The sequence below is a fragment of the Lampris incognitus genome, chromosome 6, assembly GCF_029633865.1.
Source record: "Lampris incognitus isolate fLamInc1 chromosome 6, fLamInc1.hap2, whole genome shotgun sequence".
Classification (NCBI taxonomy): domain Eukaryota; kingdom Metazoa; phylum Chordata; class Actinopteri; order Lampriformes; family Lampridae; genus Lampris; species Lampris incognitus.
Genome location: NC_079216.1, coordinates 45,619,839 through 45,640,363, shown reverse-complemented (window position 1 = coordinate 45,640,363; position 20,525 = coordinate 45,619,839). Strand labels below are relative to the sequence as shown.

Here is a 20,525-nt window from a genome sequence, read left to right as displayed (position 1 = left end):
GGGTTTTTTTGTGTGTTTTTGTTTTAATTCTGTTTGGTGTCCGGCTAGAAACACTCCTGTCCTGCTGTGTTTTTTGACGAGACGGTGTTTCCTTGTCTTTCTTTCGTTTCCCTAGAGTGCAGAGTAAAGCCTTGTTAAGAGTCTGAGGGAACATGTGTGTATGTACGTATGTGTGTGTGTGTGTGTGGGGGGGGGGTGTATAAGGAGAAGACAGTGAGAGAGGTTGTGCTGCTGCTGCTGCTGCTCATAGCATGGATGAGTGGATGATGCCGGCGAGGCAGCGTGCGCTACATTAGCACAGACAGGCTCATGTCTGGCAGTCTGACTCCTGATAGACACAAAGGAGACAGGCGCTCAGGCTCGCGCTCCTCTACTTGCACGCTCGTCGCCAAGTCAATCTTATTTGTCAGGGTTTCGAGTGATCGGGGCGCCTTTTCCCACAAATCATCCAGGTTTTTTTTTTCGCTCTGGTTGGAGGCAGAGATAGAAAGAAGATTTTTTTTTCTTCTTCTTTTTTTTTTTTGCTGCGCTGCCACAGCTGGTAGTCTGCGCTGCCATGCCTAATGCTGTATTGTCTAACAAAGGATATTTACATGAGTTGGGTCTATCTTTTTCCTTTTCATCCGTCTCCCTCTTTCTCTTTGTGTCCTATCTCCCCTTGTGCTTCCCAGCTCAGATTTTGATGAGATTTGTTGCTCGAAATGATATGGCTTTGTAGAGGAGAAGTTGTTACTGAATCAAACAGGTCTGGGTTCATCTGGCTTGTTCCCATAGGGTTATGTGTGCGTGTGTGTGTGTGTGTGTGTGTGTGTGTGTGTGTGTGTGTGTGTGTGTGTGTGTGTGTGTGTGTGTGTGTGTGTGTGTGTGTGTGTGCACGTGCACAAGTGTACAAGTGTGCAAGTGTGTGTGTATAGGGGAAGACAGTTAATAATGAATGTCTGGCCCTGTGCCAGAAAACACAAAGCGGAGCTGTATTTTACCTAAGTGGTAAAAGCAAGTGAGAGATCAGCTAGGCAGCTTGTAGATGCACTGTATGTGTATGTGTGAATAAGGGGTTGTACCCCCCCCCCCACATCCCCATGTGGGCTACTACACGTGTTTGTCCCCTGGTTTAACCTCAGAGTTCACCAAGCATTGGGACATTCTGAGGTTGTGTGTGCCTTCACTAGTTTTCATGTGTGTGCATGCGTGTGTCTATGCCTGGACTTATTTATGCATGTGTTGTCTATGTCTGAGTTGAGAGATTAATTTGGTGTCTGGAAAGGCCTGTGGTGGTTACCGCTCATCCTTGACCAGCTCTCGTCTTTAAACTTGAAATCTGCGGTCCCTAAATCACAATTATTTGCAGGGCCTCTGGATATGTGGGATGACCAAATCTCCTTCTAAACCAGTATTTAATTTAAGGTTTTTTGTTTTTTTTACTGTGTCTCTCGACCACGGACACATGGCTATCACAGGATTGGGGAGTGTTGTAGAAAAAAACAAAAAACAAAACAAAACCGCTACTTGCTCTTGTAATGGAAAAAGCCCCGGAACAACCCGACTACAAAATGTTTAGAAATAATTTCATTAAAATAAGTGGACGCAGATGTATATTCAATTATTTTGGTTGGCAAAGAAAAATGTCCAAAAATAGACAAAACCATTTTATGGCTGAGTTTTAAGAGAGATGATGTTATTAACTACAATTCTAAGGAATCGGTCAGCGTTCTGGGGAAGCTTATAAATTCTGAGTAATCTTCTAAATCCTGACTGTAAAAGGCTGATAAGCAAGGGCCTCTTGAGTTTGATCAATCATGTCAAATATCTTGTCACAATCAGCTTGTAAAGCAAATCGGCTGCACTAAGCTTTCAACCAGAAAGTGATACGATCCCTGGCACACTCAAAAACAAACCCTCAATAACCGTAGCAATGCACAAGCAGTCCTCCTCTCATCGCTGGGTTTCCAATGTGAGCAATACATACCTATACAATTAGGAAACACTATGACTGTGGCCTTGAGTCCATGTATTGGGGCGCCATAGTTCAACATATCATAACAATTGCTCATTTTGTGATAAAAGCGCCAAACTTGCAGATGTGTTGATATAGGGAACAAACCTAGATAATGGGTCCTCACAAACTTGCACCCTGGTGACCGTGGCAGTGCGCCACCAGCGGCTGGTCAAACCTTCTTATCCCATTAGACCCACATGCAAATAACAGAGAACCAAATAAAATACTCACTTACAATTTTATGGACTTCAAATAAGTTATGGAACCAACGAGTAGGTAAATCTAACCAAATTAGTGGAGACTTGAGGCCCAAGCCAACGTTTTACGATTAGCATGGCCCCTAACAGTCAGTGAGGGCGCTGTCGCCATTTCTGTTACTCTCGACAGGCGACCCTTCTGTAAAAGTCAGACAAACAAAAGCGTTAACCGCTCGTTTTACACTTGAACTGAAGTAAAATGCTCTCTTCAACATTAGCTAACAAACTAAAGCAATTTCTAAGAGATTTTCACACATTACCAACCTGAAATACAGGAGAGAGACGACAAGACGGCGGGACGAAGTTTGGGGAGAAACAGCAGCGCGTGCGCTCGTGACTACAGCCCCTGGGGCAAACCGTGGTTTTGCACTGCCACCTATTGTCAAAAAACGGTAGAACGCAAGAAGAAAGAAAGCCACTTTATTTTTGTCATTGAGCAGTTGTTGAAATGGGTTTTCTGCATTTAAACCATCCTATTGTAACGTGTATGGATAAGTAGACACGTTGGCCCTTGGCTAATGGGTCGGACCCTTTTGTAGTGATATAACGCCATGTATATCCACTGGAACTACACTAGGTGTTATGTACTACCCGGACTGTTATTATGGTTACACCACTACCATGTATGGTTATTACGTCTACCTACTGAGCCACGATTAAACCTGAGTTCTATAACCCGGTGTGGTCATTGATCCTCGACCAATACTACCCCAAGTATTACTTCATGGTGGCAGCGGTAAAGTACTCTCTATGAAGAATGAAGATAGACTGATAAAATTGTCCGTGGATAATTTCTGTCATCATTCAAGCAAGAGTGCGCCGGAGCTGAGCTAGCCGCAAAGCTAACTAGCTAGCTAGCAACAGGAGACGTCATGGCATCGCATCTACCGACGATGAATTGGTCAGACCCGGACCTGGGTGAGGCAATTTCACTGTACAAACAGAAAATGACTCTGTATTTAGAAGATGAAGAAATAAATGGCGCAGCTAAACAAGCTAGGAAAATATGTCGTGGAATCGGAGATGAAGGATTAAAAAGACTGAACGCCAGTGGTCTCACCGATGATGAAAAGAAAAAGCCTGCCAAACTATGGGACTTCTTTGAAAAACAGCTAAAGTTGAACGTAAATTTCAGAATCCATAGACTGCAACTGATGCAACAGACAGAAACCAGATGAGAATATTGATGATTTTGTGACCAGAGCCAGAACACTAGCACAGAAATGTCAGCTTTCAGACGAAGAGCTTAACGAGCGTATGGTTGAGCTTATTATTGCGAGCACTCCCCATGATGCCCTGAGGAATGATCTATACAGCAAACCAAAAGGATATTCCTTAGCAGAGGTTCTGGCCGAGGGACGAAAATATGAAGCCCTGACAGCAGGCAATGAACAGTTAGACAAACTTAGCCTGTCACACAATGAGAGAATCCACGCTGTGGACAGGGACCGCATATGTCATAACTGTGGGAGAAGCCACAAACCACGTCGATGTCCTGCATATGATGATGAATGCAATGCGTGTGGTGCAAAAGGTCACTGGGAGCAGTGCTGCAGGAAGGCCAAACGAGAGCGCCAGGAACACTCCAGCCAGAGCAGGAGCGGGGGAAGTAAAGTCCCACACACCACAAGACAAACAGCACAAGCGCAAAACCTATATAGACAAAAAGCAACAGAGCAGGACTCGCATACATGCTGTAGAGAGTAGCAGTGAAACAGACAGTGAGAACGAAAGTACTTACCAGAAACAGTTCCACTCCATAACTATCAGTGAAAAGTGCATGCATAGCATAGACAGCAAGCCGGCCAGAGAGGAGGCGTACACAGTCCTGAAGGTGACACCACCTGACTTACCTGGTCGTGGATACACACTACGTCTGAAGATAGACACAGGTGCGTCAGGCAACACACTCCCATTGCGTACCTTCAAGCAGATGTACGGTGAAAATGCATGCACCCAGAAACGACTGAAAAAAAACAACAGGAGGCTATCTGCATACAGTGGTCAGGCCATCCCCTGCCTAGGCACCATTGACATTCCATGCCAGTACAAAGAATCCAAATGGATCAATGCAAAGTTCTATGTTGTAGACGTACCAGGGCCAGCCATAGTTGGGCTGCCAACATGTGAACTGTTAAACCTAGTGACTGTCAATGTAGATGCAGTGACTGAGAAAGGACATGCAAACCAGAAAAAAGTCAGCACAAGACAGACAAAACCCAAAATGACCATATCTAACAGTGCAGACCTAAAGAGAGCATACCCAGACCAGTTTGACAAAATTGGCAACTTCAGTGGAAAGGCCAAGCTCTTCCTGAAAAAGGATGCTGAACCATTCATAGACCCACCACGTAAGTGCAGCATTCACATCAAAGACAAACTGAAAGATGAACTGAATAACCTAGTCGAACAAGATGTGTTAAGAAAAGTAGAACAGCACACAGACTGGTGCTCGAGTCTGGCATACAGCACAAAGAAAGACGGTTCCCTTCGCATATGCTTAGACCCCCAAAAGCTTAACGCCAGCCTTAGGAGACGCCCACACAAGATTCCTACTATGGAGGAACTGAACCCGAAGTTTGGAAATGCAAAAATATTCAGCAAACTTGACGCAAAAGCTGGATATTGGTCAATACACCTAGAGAAGAGTCACAACTGCTAACCACATTCCGAACTCCATTTGGTAGATACTGCTGGAAACGTTTGCCATTTGGTCTCAGTGTCTCTCAAGATCTCTTCCAGGCAAAGATGGACCAAATCCTGGAGGGGCTCGACGGTGTCGTCAGCATAGCCGATGATATCGCAGTCTACGGAGCAAGCGAAGAGGAGCATGACAGGAACCTGACCAACCTGATGGAGAGAGCAGCCAAGACAGGTATTGTGTTCAACAGTGACAAGTGCACAATCAAACAGACAAGCATCTCATTCTTTGGCAACCTGTACACAGACAAAGGTATCAAACCTGACCCAGCCAAAACCAGGGACATCCAGAAAATGCCGACATCCCAGAACAAAGATGAACTGAGCAGATTCTTGGGGATGCTGACCTACCTGTCACCCTACATCCCAAAGTTTGCAGACAAAGCACACACACTGAGGGTGCTGCTGAAAAGTGACGTGCCTTGGACATGGGACACTGACCACCAAAAGAGCTTTGAGGACCTGAAATCAGTTATCAACGAACATGACTGCCTGAAGTACTATGATCCAAGCACACCTCTGACACTTGAGGTCGATGCATCACAGAAAGGACTGGGCGTGGCATTAGTGCAGAACAAAAGACCCATAGCTTTTGGCTCAAAGACACTGGACGACTGCCAATCCAGGTACAGCAACATAGAGCGAGAAATGCTGGCCATAGTCTATGGAATGCAGCGATACCATACCTACCTGTATGGGAAGTCATTCATTGTAGTTACAGACCACAAACCCCTCGTTACCATATGCACAAAGCCACTGCATGCCGCCCCGCCACGGCTTCAGCGAATGCTGATAAAAACACAAGGATACAACTACGAGGTCACGTATCGACCAGGAAACCAGATGGTCCTGGCAGACACACTCAGCCGACTACCCAACCCTGAGAACAACAGCAACATCAAGCTGGACGAGCGCATTGACGGAATAGAGGCAGAAGTCGAGGATCCAGAGATGCTCACTGTTGCAATGATAAACTTCTCTCCCGAGAAACAGGACGCACTCCGCACGGAAACCACCAGCGACCCCAGACTCAATGCACTGAAAGAGCTGATCCACCAGGGATGGCCAGACGACATCAAAGCTCTACCAAGACAACTACGTGAGTACTGGTCATTCAGAGATGAGCTCGCAGTTGAAGCAGGAGTCATATTCAAAGGCAGACAGGTGCTCATCCCAGACTCCATGACTGATTCTATACTCGAACAGCTGCACGTAGGACACCAGGGCATCGAAAAGACACGGCGACTGGCGAGAGAAAGTGTCTACTGGATCAGAATGAACGATGACATCGAAAGAGTCTGCAGGTCATGTAGCGTATGCGTGGAACATCAGGATGGAAATCCAAAGCAACCTCTCAACCCACACAACACACCGTCAAAACCATGGCAATCCCTAGCTTCTGATCTATTTCGAGATCGATGGACATCAGTATTTACTGATTGTGGACAGATATTCTAAGTTCCCTCTAGTGGATGAAATGCCCATGCCTGTGTCCATACGGGCAGTTGCACAAAAAATGGAAATGTACATGTCTCTTTTTGGAAGGCCTGAAGAGATACTTACAGATAATGGACCCCAGTACACAGGGCACGCGTTCCAGAAATTCACAGCTGACTGGGGAATCAGGCACGTGACAAGCTCACCCCACTATCCAAAAAGCAATGGATTCATTGAGAGGCATGTGCGACACATCAAATCCATTGTGAAGAAAACCATGAGACAAGGAGGTAACATACAAGTGGCCTTACTACAGGTCAGAGCAACACCCATCGACAGTAAACTACCATTACCAGCAGAACTGATCTTCGGAAGGCCGGTCACCACCCTGCTGCCGAGTCGAGGGGACCCAGGCAAGGAGGAAAACCGACTCCACCTGGAGCAGAGAACAGCAAACATGAAGGAACATCATGACCGCAGCAGCGGCAGAGAACTACCTCCACTCGGTCCCGGACAGCACGTATCTGTCCTAAACAAGGAAAAAGGGACTTGGTATCCAGCCACCGTCGTACAAAAGTGCGATGAGCCAAGGAGCTACATTGTGCAAACATCAAATGGGAACAAACTCAGATGTGGCAGGTGCCACCTGCGGGAAATTCACCACCCCCATGCACTGAGGAGCGCAAGAACCCGCTTCACAGAACCTCAACGGGACACTCATGCAGCTGGAACTTCTTCCATTCAAACCTGTGAAACACACAAGACAGTACGCACAAGATATGGAAGAGCTGTTTCCAAACCAGCTCACTACAAGGACTATGAGTAGAGACAATCACACACAAAAGGAGGGCTCTGAATATGTTTATTGTTTTTTGAGATGGACAATTCTGAGTGTGTTATCTAAAAAAAAAAAAGAGAGAAGGCAACCTCTGTGTAATGAAAAAATTTAAAACTAAACGGGGGATGTAGTGATATAACGCCATGTATATCCACTGGAACTACACTAGGTGTTATGTACTACCCGGACTGTTATTATGGTTACACCACTACCATGTATGGTTATTACGTCTGCCTACTGAGCCACGATTAAACCTGAGTTCTATAACCCGGTGTGGTCATTGATTCTCGACCAATACTACCCCAAGTATTACTTCACCTTTAGGCGAGCGGTTAGCGATGTCTCCCGCGGTGCGGAACATACAGGTTCGCGTCCCTGCTGCGGCGGTTCCTATGGTTGCCCCCCGAATTCGCTACATTGGTGTCAGAAGTGGGATGGTGAGACCGTGAGGTCATCGGAAGGGCGTGCGCCCAGAGGCGTGAGTGAGTTGATATGCTGAAGCGCGGCGACGCGCTTCCCGAAGGAGGAGGGAATTGTAACATGCATGGATAAGTTGACACGTAGGTCCTTGACAATGGGTCGGAGCCTTTAGTCGAGCGGTCAACGATGTCTCCTGCGGCACGGGAGGTAAGGGTTTGCGTCCCGGCTGCGGCAGTTCCTGTCTGTGGTTGCCCCCCAAATTCGCTGCACTATTGTATAGGATTAGTGGGCAGCTGCAGCGCCCGGGGCCAACTTTTTCCTATTGCCTTGATCAGGGGCACAGACAGGAGTATTAACCCTAACATGCATGTCTTTTTGATGATGGGAGGAAACCGGAGCACCCGGAGGAAAGCCACGCAGACACGGGGAGAACATGCAAACTCCACACAGAAAGGACTTGGGACACCCTGGGGTTCGAACCCAGAACCTTCTTGCTGTGAGGCAACAGTGCTAACCACTGGGCCACCATGCTGCCCCCACCATGCCACCCAGCAGTTGAACAGCAACATAATTATTCTGGTTTAAAACCAGATAATCCTATAATAAGAGTAGGTTAAAACATTTATTAAACGTCTGGTGTTGCGCAACTATGTTTAAAAGCGACTGTTTTGACATCGGTTCCGTGAACAGCTGACACCATCATAGAAAACTGTTCGTGCGGCCAATGGGGGAACTCCAATTCAGCCAAACGGTCAATGATGAAGCTCCATCACTCGCTCACTCACAACCATATGTGTAGGGCTGGCCCCGCTGTTGCGGTCCAGCCAAAAAGGAAAGACAGTGTTTTCAAAAGGTAAAATAAAATGCAGATACCATCTCGAATTATCAAATACACCAAAAACCAAATAATTACATTTACACAAAAGTGGTCGCACTTTAATGGGCATCACAAATTGGACAGTAACAATGATGCCATGCACCTGGCCCATGCTACGAAAATTGTGTGTCACCACATGTTTGATGAGCAGAAACCCTTCACCAGGTTCCAAGAAGGCTGCCAAAGAGATTCTGTGCTGAACCTACTGCCAGCACAGCACTGTGATTCTTGGAGGCTCTGCAGGCCAAAAGACAGCGGGCTATTTGCCAAGCTGCTACACAGAAGTTCCACCGGTTTTCAATAACACCGCGAAGGTACCTGTACCGACTTGCACTGGGCATCTCTGAACAGGGAGGACTCTGACCAGAACATCAAGGAAGAGTACTGCTTGCTAGAAAATGTGTGGAAGATTCCTGCACTTGCATCTGATTTTTTTTTTTTTTGGATTTTGATATACTCTATTGATCCCCATAGGGAAATTATGCTCCGCACTTAACCCATCCTAGCTGTGTAGCTAGGAGCAGAGGGCAGCCACCGTGCAGCACTCGGGGACCAACTCCTGTTCATCTTTCCATGCCTCGGTCAATGGCACAGACAGGAGTATTAACCCTAATATGGATGTCTTTTCTGATGGTGGGGAAAACTGGAGCACCCAGAGAAAACCCACCACAGACAGGGAGAGAACATGCAAACTCCACACAGAGGACAACCTGAGATGACCCCCAAGGTGAACAACCCCGGGGTTCGAACCCAGGACCTTCTTGCCGTGAGGTGACAGTGCTAACCACTTGCGCCACTGTGCTGCCCCCACCGTGCCACCCAGCATGATGAAGAGAACTCTGTGAATCAGTGTGGACAACATGTCCTGGGTTGCAATACCATGCCATTCACCAGCCTGCTGGAAGAAAAGTCATCTGCCCAAGTGCCCAACTCCCTCTGTTCCATAAGAGTGCCCACATGGTGGTAATGATCAAACACTTGATGGAAAAAAGTCAAAAAGGCTGTTCAACATCTGAACACTGGGCAGACACCAGTGGTAACGTTTGCTCTTGTATGCCATTGCCAAACAGATCCAGTGGAAGTGGCAAGAGATGTTTAAGGAAGACAAGTTTGTTGTGTTGTTTAGCAGCCTGCATATCGAGATGGCAACTCTGCAGACCCTGGGTGATTGGTTGCAAGGCAGTGGCTGGCTTGAATCACTGGTACAAGTGGAGATCACAACAGCAGCATATGCCGACTCCTGCCGGCCACAAGTGCCCACCAAGTCACAGCAGCTGCATTATACATCCTGCAGTATCAGGCATACAATAATTGTGTTCAGATACAGAAAATTAGCTTTTTGGGTTAGATGGCTGTTGCTGAAAGAGGGAAGAGAGCTGCCCTCAATCCCAGTACTGGGCAATAGTTATGGTATTGGAGCTGTGTTAACTCCATGTGTGGTCCCTGTGGCAGTCCTCATTCAATATGTACCCCAATGCTCTGACAGAACTCGTCCCCTGGTTCTTTGGTCTGTACCATACCAACTATGCTCGCTGAATCCCAGTTCATCTCTGTGACATGACTGAACTACCAAAAAAGACACCCACATGTTGCCAGAGAATTGTTGAAGCCAGCAGGTGCCAACACATTTGATGAATATGCCCAGCAGTTATTCATCCCATAAATTGCTTCTCTGCTCTGCAATGTGTCACGTATGGACCTTGTTTGGGATACTTATAAGGATGACTCCCTGAAAGGCACAGCAAGAGAAAAGTGTGGAATGGGTGTAAGGAGATGTGTGGTTGGGAAGGCCGCTACACCAGGAAACTGGCAGAACTTTTTGTGGGTTGACAGTAACAAGACAGAACTATTCTGTTTCCCGTCCAAGGTCCTCCTTCCAGAGTTCTGAGATGAAGACAAGGAAGTTATCCTCACTGATGGGAAGGGGGTGGTCAGCACACAGCTACTACAGGATCTCCCTACCCTGGCCCCATACAGCCATGAAGAAGCTGACGGTGGTATGCTACTGCATGTATCACATGCTGCACAGCATGGCCACCACCAGATGCTCATTTGCACTCTTGACAATGATGTTGGGGTCTTGGCTGTTTGTTATAACTCAATTACCAGCTGGATGTGAATTGTGGCTAGCATTTGGAACTGACAAGAGCATTTACTACCTGACAGCCCACCAAATAGCTATGCTTTGATAGGCTGCGACACTGTATCCAGCTTTGCTGGACATGGAAAGAAGGCAGCATGGTCAACATGGAAGTCACTGCTGGAACTGACAGATGCACTACTGATGTTGGCAAATGGACCAAAGGAGATCCCTGATGATGCAATGAATATTACTGAGAGGTTTGTCATAGTTATACTTGTTTTTGACAGAACCAGTACCTGCACCAAGGTGGACCATGCAAGAAGGAAGCTCTTTCCACAGAAAAACTCGACACAGCGAATCCCACCTACCCGAGCTGCTCTGGTGGAGCACATCAAGAGAGCAGTCTACTAGGGTGGTCATTGCTACTAGACCCTGTGCTACCATCACCAACTGATTGGGGGTGGGTGAAGACAGAAGGAATGTATGAGCCCCACTGAACAACTTTGCCACAAGCATCAACATCCCACAACAAGCTGATTTCTTGTGGCACCAAGAGAGGTTGCAGAAAGTGCTGCAGGTGCAGGAGGGCTGCATTTGAGTGCACAGGCCTCTGCTGAGAAAGTGCCAATTGACTCTAAGAGCTCTCAATTACTCAAACATTAAAGTGCCATGCCATGGACCATGGCAAGTTGTCTTGCCATGATGAACAATTAAATTGATCAAGATGTGTTCATAGAATATTTCAAAAAGTATACAGCAATTACACTGGTCTTTTCAAATGACTTAAGTAGCATAGTTAATGGCTTCAGTACATTCACTGAACATTTTATATGGCCTACATTAATATGTAACTGTACTCACCATTGCTACGTTTGAATCCAGTTATCACTATAACATGTAGAGCCAGTCTCGCCAATTTTTTGCATTTTCTTTCATTTATTATTGTTTTACATTGTAATAAAACATATGTTTACTTGAACTTGTATAGGTTAGCTACACCACCCCATTAATGTACTTATATGCACAGGAAAGACCCAGCCTAATGTCCTCCCTCTCTCTCTCTCTCTCTCTCTCTCTCTCTCTCTCTCTCTCTCTCTCTCTCTCTCTCTCTCTCTCTCTCTCTCTCTCTCTCTCTCTCTCTCTCACACACACACATACTGTACACACACAAAAAACTAACATGACCACTAGATGTTTTTGGTGTAGCAACCTCTCCTGTACCTGGCTGTGTCACATTTCAAGGTGAGGGGCAGTCAGGGGCTCCCTTGGAGTAGGAGAGCCAATGACAAAGAGGGCTTGTGCCTGCACAGGCTCAAAGTACCGTCTGCTGCTATCTGAAAGCCCATGACACGTGTTTGCCTCCTCTACCACTGTATCTGCTACTACTCACCAACCACCCTGACACTTCATAGTCCTGCACCACAATTATATATTGTTCAGTAAGTTCCTCTTCTCCATTCATCTCATTTCCCTCTATTTCACTGAGCACCCTGAGGGCTTTTGGCCATCCTCCTTCTTGCAAGCTCATCTGCATTTAAACTGATCTTAAATAGAAGAGTGGTAGTCATTTTTTTCAGGTGGACTCTGTCTCCTGGTATGCTTTTGAAGCTATTAATTACATTTTAAAGCTTTTTTGCAAGTCTCAGCTACCCTTTTCTCCAACATGCCTTTTCTCCTCGTATACACTAACGCCTTTGTGGCTCTGGGAAAGCTGCTAAAATAGGTACTGTAATGTATACAGATCCTCATTGCATTAGGTAAACTCACTGATCTCCAAACTCACCAAGTCGTCAACCTCAATTCATGTCAATATTCACATTATTCAATATTTATATTAACATTCGTATGTGTAGCTCCAACCTGTTGTCCTGTGGTTTTGTCCATCAAAATAGATGTCCCCCATTCCCGTAGCATATTCTGTACGATTTGACCAGCAATGGGAAGCATTAGATATAAAAAATGGAAACGATAAAAAGTAACTATGAAATTTAACAGATATAGTATGTGTAAAGGTAATCAGATAATACATCAAAATATGTCATTAAAGTTTGTCCTTCACAGGCCTCCAGACCCATACATTATATAAAGTCAAAGGATAGTACTTTATTGATGGACCCTGAAAAAAAATCATTTGATATTTTGCAGGGGTTTTTTATGCAAATATTTATAAATCACAGGGCAAACCGGATGTTGACACTATGGAAAAAAAATTGAAAATCTGAATTTACCCAAGCTATCAGTGGATTCAATTAATGCACTACATACTGATATTTATATGGATGAGTTCAAAAAGTCATCTCAACCCTCCCCAATAATAACAGCGGGTCCAGATGGCTTTAGCATAGAATTCTTCAAGGTATTTGGTTCTAAAATGTCACCTCATCTTTTACGCATGTTGAATCACTCTAGGCTATAAAGCCAACATCTCATTGATTCCAAAACCAGGCCGTGACCCTAAGGTGGTTTCATCATATCGCCCCATTTCGTTGTTACCCACTGAAGCCAAAATCCTTGGAAAAGCTCTGGTGAACAGACTAAAAGAATACACATGTCCTATTATTCATCCCGACCAAACTGGCCTTACTGAAAAGGCAGTGCAAATTGAAATACATTTGTCTCTACCTGGCATATTTCATACACAAAGCATACAGAAAAGGCTGTTGTTCTTTTAATAGACACACAACACACGTTTGATCAAGTGGAGTGGCCCTATATGATGTTTATACTCAATAAATTTGGATTTGGACCATTTATTCACACCAACATCATCAACTGCCTCAAAACATTTCTTGCCCTTTTGCAATTCATTGTGGGGCCTGTAAAGGCTACCCTCTCTCCCCATTTCTGTTTTCAGTTATCATTGAACCATTGACTGCTAGCATCTGACAGAACCCTCTAATTGCTCCCATTGACATGTATGCTCACCTTTCATTATATACTGATGACATCCTTTTATAAATCTCCAACCATCAATACCTCGCCCACCGCCCCCCATGACTCCAATTGATAATTCTGGCAGTCTTTCAGGATTTTCTGTCACCTGGGACCAGAGTGAACTAATGCCAGTTTCCACAATGGTTAATGTGGCTTGTTTACAATACATTTCTTTCTTTTTTTTTAAAGCATCTAATAACTTTTCATATCCTGGTGTGATTGTAATAAAAAAAACAGATGATCTCTTAAGATTGAACTGGCAAAACAAAATTGAGCAAGTTAAATGCAATATTTACTTTTGGAAAACCCTTCCCAAATTTTCTGGTCGGGAAGATGAACCCAATCAAGATGATTGTACTGCTGCACTTTCTCCATCTCCTTCAGTCAGTTCTATGTGTTATCACTCAGTCTTACATTAAGCAACTGGATTCAATTATTATACACTTCATTTGGAAATATAAAGCCATCTGAAGTTCTAAAAAAAAAACTTATCAAAACTAAAGGATGCAGGTTATTTTACCCTACAAAATTTTAAAATTTATTATTGGGCTGCTCACTAATCCATTCTTGCATGGTGGAAAAAAGGGTCCCCACTCTACCAGACTCATGCCCAGCATGGTTACTCATATAACGATTGCTTTTCAAAAATACTTCCTTGCCTACTACAGTTAAAAAGTCATATTTTAGTAACAGTTTTGTAGTTGGCAATACTATAAAAATCTGAAAACAGATAAAACTACACATTAAAACTCAAAAAATCTGTGTGGACACTCCATCCATCCATCCATTATCTTAACTGCTTATCCTGCTCTCAGGGTCGCAGAGATGCTGGGGCCTATTCGTGAAAATCCTTCCTTTGTACCTGGCCTGAATGATATTGTTTTTTCCACTTGGAAACAGAGCGATGTCTATAATATAGATGATCTATATATTAATGGGAACTTTGCTTCATTTGCACAGTTATGAGCCATTTACAATATTCCCACATCATGTTTTTTCAGATATTTACAAATTCAAGACTATATCAGGATGCATATGCCTAACTTTGAAATCTTGGACGAGCACAAGTCCCTGGAGGCAATAAACAAATGTGATCCTGTTACTGGCAGGGTGGTTTCCCTTTTATCAGATCTTTTTTTTTATCAGAGCTCTTTTGAACACAACAGGACTTAAACAGGTGTGGGCAGACGAGATGAATGTAGAACTGAAAGATGAGGTGTGGGACTGTAATGGACTGTGATTAGTTTAGGGTTATTAGTGACACCTGCTGGAAGTTCTGGTATAGCAGCTTTTAGTTTATTTTCCTGTTAGACAGGAGTTTTCATTAACAAGGAAGAGCAGCTCATGGAACAAAAACCTTCACCTACACTGGCCCTTTCTGGATAAGACTGCCCACCCCTGGGCTATAGCAAAAACAGTCGAAACCAGAGCAGCGTTCGCTCAGAGAGAGATAGAGATTAAAATCGAAGCTGTTTGTCTTCAAGAGACTTTAAAGGCCTTGCAGCAAGAGAAGCAAATGAAAGCAACTATTGCAGAGGCTGAAACAATTGAATCCATGTGATTATACTCTGGACTACGTCGTTGAGGAAGCTAGTATGAGGTAAAGCCAACATGTCACCAAACATGATATTGAGAGTGAAAACATATTATTTCATTCACTCCTGACTGTCTGTCAGACCTAATCTAATTTGGCCAGTTGACTTCATAGAAATCATAATCCCAATGATGTCCAAGGAGACGTGGGGCCTAAAATGAAGGATAGACAGCCAATGTCAACCTTTCTGCACAGCAGCTTTATCAACATTCCTCGAGCCAATGAGAGTAACACTCCTACTACACAGACCTTGTCAGGTACCTCGCCCGCAGCCAGCTCGTTACCACGGGATGACGGCTTTCGACGACAAGCCTGAGAATTATTGGGCTTGGAAATCCACCTTCCAAAGCACTCTAGCAGGCCTGGACCTTTTGCCTGGAGAAGAGCTAGATCTTTTGATAAAATGGCTTGGGAAAGAATCCTCAGAGCAGGCAATCAAAATTAAGGTTGTCAACATCAGACATCCATCAGCAGGTCTGATGATGGTTTGGCACTGGCTTGAGGAAACCTATGGTTCACCTGAGGCTATTGAGCACGCCCTCTTCACCAAGCTTGAGAGCTTTCTAAGGATGGCCATCAAAGAGTCATACAAGCTAAGTAAACTAGGGGACTGTCTGTTGGAAATTGAAGCAGTAAAGTCGGATGAGTACCTACCTGTTTTGTTTTATCTTGACACCTCCAGGGGAGTTGCACTGATTGTTTGAGAGGCTTCCATATAGCATGCATGAAAAGTGGGCCACCTTTGAATCTAGGTATAAGCTCCAACACAACGTCTCTTTTCCCCTATTTTGTGTGTTTGCTGATTTCATCCACATGGTAGCCAAAGCCAGAATAAACCTCAGTTTCAATCTCTGCTACCCTCATCTAGCAACTGTCAAAAGAGAAAAACTAGAGACATGGTAAAACTCTTATCACTGTCCAAAAGACACAAGTGTCTTAAGCCACTTCCGAGACCACATGAGGCAGGATGTTACTCAGGGAGCTCTCTCCAAGCAGGCAGATGGTTGGGACTTGTCTCTTCCCCAAGACATGGAGGATGGAGTGGATCAAGTGGAGGGACTCACTCCAAGACCTACAGAAGCTACAGAAGCTACAGGTTCCATGCCCTTATATTGCCTTCTTATCTTTTAGCACGCAATGCAAGGAGTTTTGCATGTTCTCAAATGCGTCAATCAAGGCCATTGCTGCAGTTGCTTACCTGAAGGTCATGACTGAATATAGAAGAAAACTGAAGTGGGCATCATAAAAGCAAAGCTGGCAGTCCAGCAAGAGCTCGCTATTCCAAGACTGGAATTGTGTGCAGTAGTTCTGGCTGTCGAAATTGGAGAGTAGATTGTGAAGTAGATGGACTCGACATTTGACAACATCACCTACTATGCAGACAGTAAAGTGGTGCTGGGGTACATCTGTAACCAGTCAAGGCAGCATTACACATACATCAACAACCAAGTACAATATGTCATTCTTCGTCACCTCATCAGTGTAGATTTGTTACTATGATGACAATCCAGCAGACCAAGGGTCACAGTCTATCACAGCAGCAACACTCAGCAATACCACTTGGCTGTCAGGTGCAGTGTTTCTCAAGAGATCACGTGCCTGTTTTGCCTTACCTCAAGAGACCTTCAAGGTAATTGAGCCAGATTTAGATCATGAGAGCTGTCCTTTTGCAACTGACAACATGCAAGTCCTCACTGTGCTGAATTCCTCAGGATTTGGGCATTTCTCCAAGTATAGCACTCTGGTTTGAGTAGTGGGCCACTTAATCCACATTGCTCAAATCTTCTCTAAGCCTATTCAAGACAACAGCTGCCATGGTTAGTGCCTTTGTCATTCAGGCCCTACTGCAGAAGGGTTCAGAAAGCAGAAATACTCATCATAAGTGGTGTTCAACAACAGTGTTACTCCCAGAAGTTAGAGTGCATCGCTGAAGCACACAACCTCCCCTCACATAGCCCTCTGTGCAAGCTGCATCCAATATTGGATAGCAACAAATTGCTACAAGTGGGAGGCTGCATGACACAGGTGAAGCTTGGAGCAGAGGATACCAATCCAGTAATCATCCCAGCTGTCATCTGGCTACCCTACCTTTGCGTCATCATCATGAAGTTGTGAAACAACAAGGTAGGCATTTCACGGAGGATGCCGTCAGACAGGCTGGTTGGTTCGAGTGAAGAAGTGCAGTGGTTCCCTCTTCAGATGCATCATCAGCAAGAAATTCCATGGTAAGAGAGTACCAGCAGATAGTCGATCTTCAGGTAGAATGACTACAAGGTGTACCCTCCATCAGTTATGTGGGTGTTGACGTTTTTCGCCCTTGGGAGATGGCGTCAGACCAAACCAGAGTAGGACACAGCAACAGCAAGAGCTGGGCTGTGTTATTCACCTGCATGTGTACAAGAGCTCTACACATCAACGTGATTGAGAGCATGAGTGCTAGCAGCTTCACCAACACCCTGAGGAGAATTTTTGCCATCAGGGGCCTAATGAAGCAGATACGATCAGACTGTGGGATTAACGTCGCTGGTGCTAGTCATGAGCTGAAAATGGGTAAATCAAGCACCAGCTCTGACAGCATCGAGAAATACCAGGACCAGAACTACACATGGGTATTAAATCGCCCCATTCCTCCCACATGGGTGATGATCGGCATCACCTCTCATATCCTCAACAACATGCTCCTGCGGAATGAATGGCCGAGGTCAAAACTGTGATTAATGCAAGACCCCTCATCCCTGTGTCTTCAGACCCGGAGTCACCTTTCATCCTGACTCCAGCTATGCTCCTGACTCAGAAGACAGACGTTCCCATTCCTCCTTCTGGTGGCTTTGGTAAAGAAGGTCTTTTCAGAGAAGAGTGGAGACAGTCAGAGCCTGGTGGAAACCTTCTAAAGCAGGTAACATCACAAGTATCTTGTTATTCTTTAAAGCCAATGCAAGTGGATGGAAAAGAGGCAAGATCTGAAAGAGAGAGAAATCATCCTCCTGAAGGACAAATAAGCCAGAAGAAACGAGTGGCCCATGGCAATCATCTCAAGGACCTTTCCAAGCCAGATTCATAGAGTAGAAGCCAAAATCGCCCAAGGATGGAGGCCAGAAGCTCAACATGCATCCAATCACTGAAGTGGTTCTACTCCTGTCTCCTGAGGACTCTGGGAGTTAGATGGGAGGTTTATGTGGGGTCTGGGAGACCCCAAGCTGGGAGTGATGTATTTTGTTTAGATGTATTAGTGACATCTGCTGGAAGTTCTGGTATAGCAGCTTTTACTTTATCTTAATATTTGACAAGTTGTCATTAACAAGAAGTGCAGCTCAGAAAGGGATATCTTCATGGTGTGCAGACAATGTGACTCACCTGTGTTTAATCCATTACCATCCTTCCTCTCAAAGTTTGTTAGACTGTAAGAAATTATGCTTATTGACATTATCTTTATGCTTTGTGTGTACTATTATGATTAAAATGAGATTATAAGAATGTTATATGTATCCTAGCTAAGCTCTCACTTATCTCCATTGTAGCTACTGGTAGCTTCCTATGACTGTGTTGCTATGCTGAATGATGATTAATCCTAAATGTTTACTTAGCTTTGAGTATCCTATAATCCTATCTGTTAATGCCACTTACCTGTTTTATTTAGTTGCTTTGTAAAAAAAAATAAAGTAAAAAATGGTGAATTCTAAGTTAGAAAATGGAATTTAATCCTATATACATGTCATATTACTAAATCCAACTTTATTTTTCTTCATCTTGCATATGTTACACTTTCACACTTGGATTCAGTAAAGTATCAAATGACAGCTCGTCTCTGCTGGTGTTTATTGGGTCAAGTGTTTAGTTTTTTGGCTAGTTGGATAGGGACATCCAGTGAGTCTAGTACAGAGATGAATGTTTAAAGAGTATACATGATTGTTCAGTCAATGTCAGACATAGCCTTATACAATTTAAAATGTTACACAGACTCTATTATTCCAAGGAAAAGTTACAGATGTTTTTTAATGATGTTTCACTTGTATGTAATCGATGTAACTCTATGGTCAGTAATTTAACACATTCTTTCTGGTCATGCAGTAAACTTTACACATATTGGAAAAGTATATTTCATTGTTTCTTGGAGGCTTTGGAGAAGAATTGGGAACCTGATCTGCTCATAGCCATTCTTGGAGCAATACGCTCCTTATCTTTTGCCAGTAAGTATGAAAAAAAAATGGCTGTTTTGATTGGAATGGTGATTGCAAAAAAAGTTAGTCTTGCTAGTGTGGAAAATGGACTCTGTACTCACATATGATTTGTGGTTGAGAGAAATGGCTAACACCTTACATCTGGAGAGACTGAGATTTAATAATGAAGACAGAGGAGATGTGTTCGATAAGATCTGAGACCCTGTACTGCATTCTTTTTTTTCAGGGCAAGGACTAATGTGTTGTGTCCAGTGTAAAGCACCTTGCTGTGTATAGTCCTTTTTTTTCATTCACTATGTATATACACTTTTGTACTTTTTAAAGAAAAACTATGTATTTAATTTAATTATGACTTTGGTTATTATTATTACCAAGGATGTGCTGTGTTTGTTTGCTTGTTTGCTTGTTCATATTCCTGCTATGCTCTCAAAAATATTATACACATGCATAAAAAAAGTCACAATTTTCTTACATTGTACGGTACATGTTGCCGGTAATGTGAGCCAATGGGACTTTTTTATTTATTTATTTTTTAAATCTAAATAAATTAAAGTTATTTTTTTTAATTAAAATTACCTGTAAAACTGGCAGCCCGTACAAAGACTACTGCAATGCAGGGGCTGCATCAAAACGTGTCTTTTCTTCTAGGTCACTTCTTTTTTTTTTTAATCCAGCCCTTTAAAGATCAACGATTAGCAAAGTGTGATGGAGGTCAAACTGTCACTCCTATCATGAATAATCCCATACGGGGGAGCTGCCTTACTCATGGAAACCATCTCTTGATTCAGAAGAGGAACAGTTTCTCAATGTCAGCATGGGGAAAATGACACACATTCTGAGTCTGTCAGGAAACAGTTGCTGCCTTAAATGTCAAGTGGGTATCAAAGTAGAATGAGATAAAGAGAAAAAAAACATTGAAAGAAAATTCAGATGGGGAAGTTCATTCAGGTGACCTTGTGTTCGTATATGTTTGTGTGTGGACATCCCTGCACACAGGGCACTGGATCTCATGTTTCACATGTTCCCACTGGTCTGAAGACCCATGACTCTTTATTAACGTCCATAAAGACAAGCCCACTGACAGAGCAACTTCTGCGGAAGAGGTGAAACGGCACAAGAAAATGGATCTTTAATGGACTCATGGTCACAAGATCTCTGTTTTCAGATGTAAAAATACAGTGCTAAGGGTGTTACAGTCACATTACTAGATA

The 20,525-nt window shown here is 44.0% G+C and overlaps 1 protein-coding gene across 1 annotated transcript in view; it reads left to right on the top strand.

Moving 5' to 3' along the window:
- Positions 1-20,525, top strand: part of cd44b (CD44 molecule (Indian blood group) b) — a 38,774-nt gene that overhangs the window by 429 nt on the left and 17,820 nt on the right. The gene's annotated exons all lie outside the window — the stretch shown is intronic.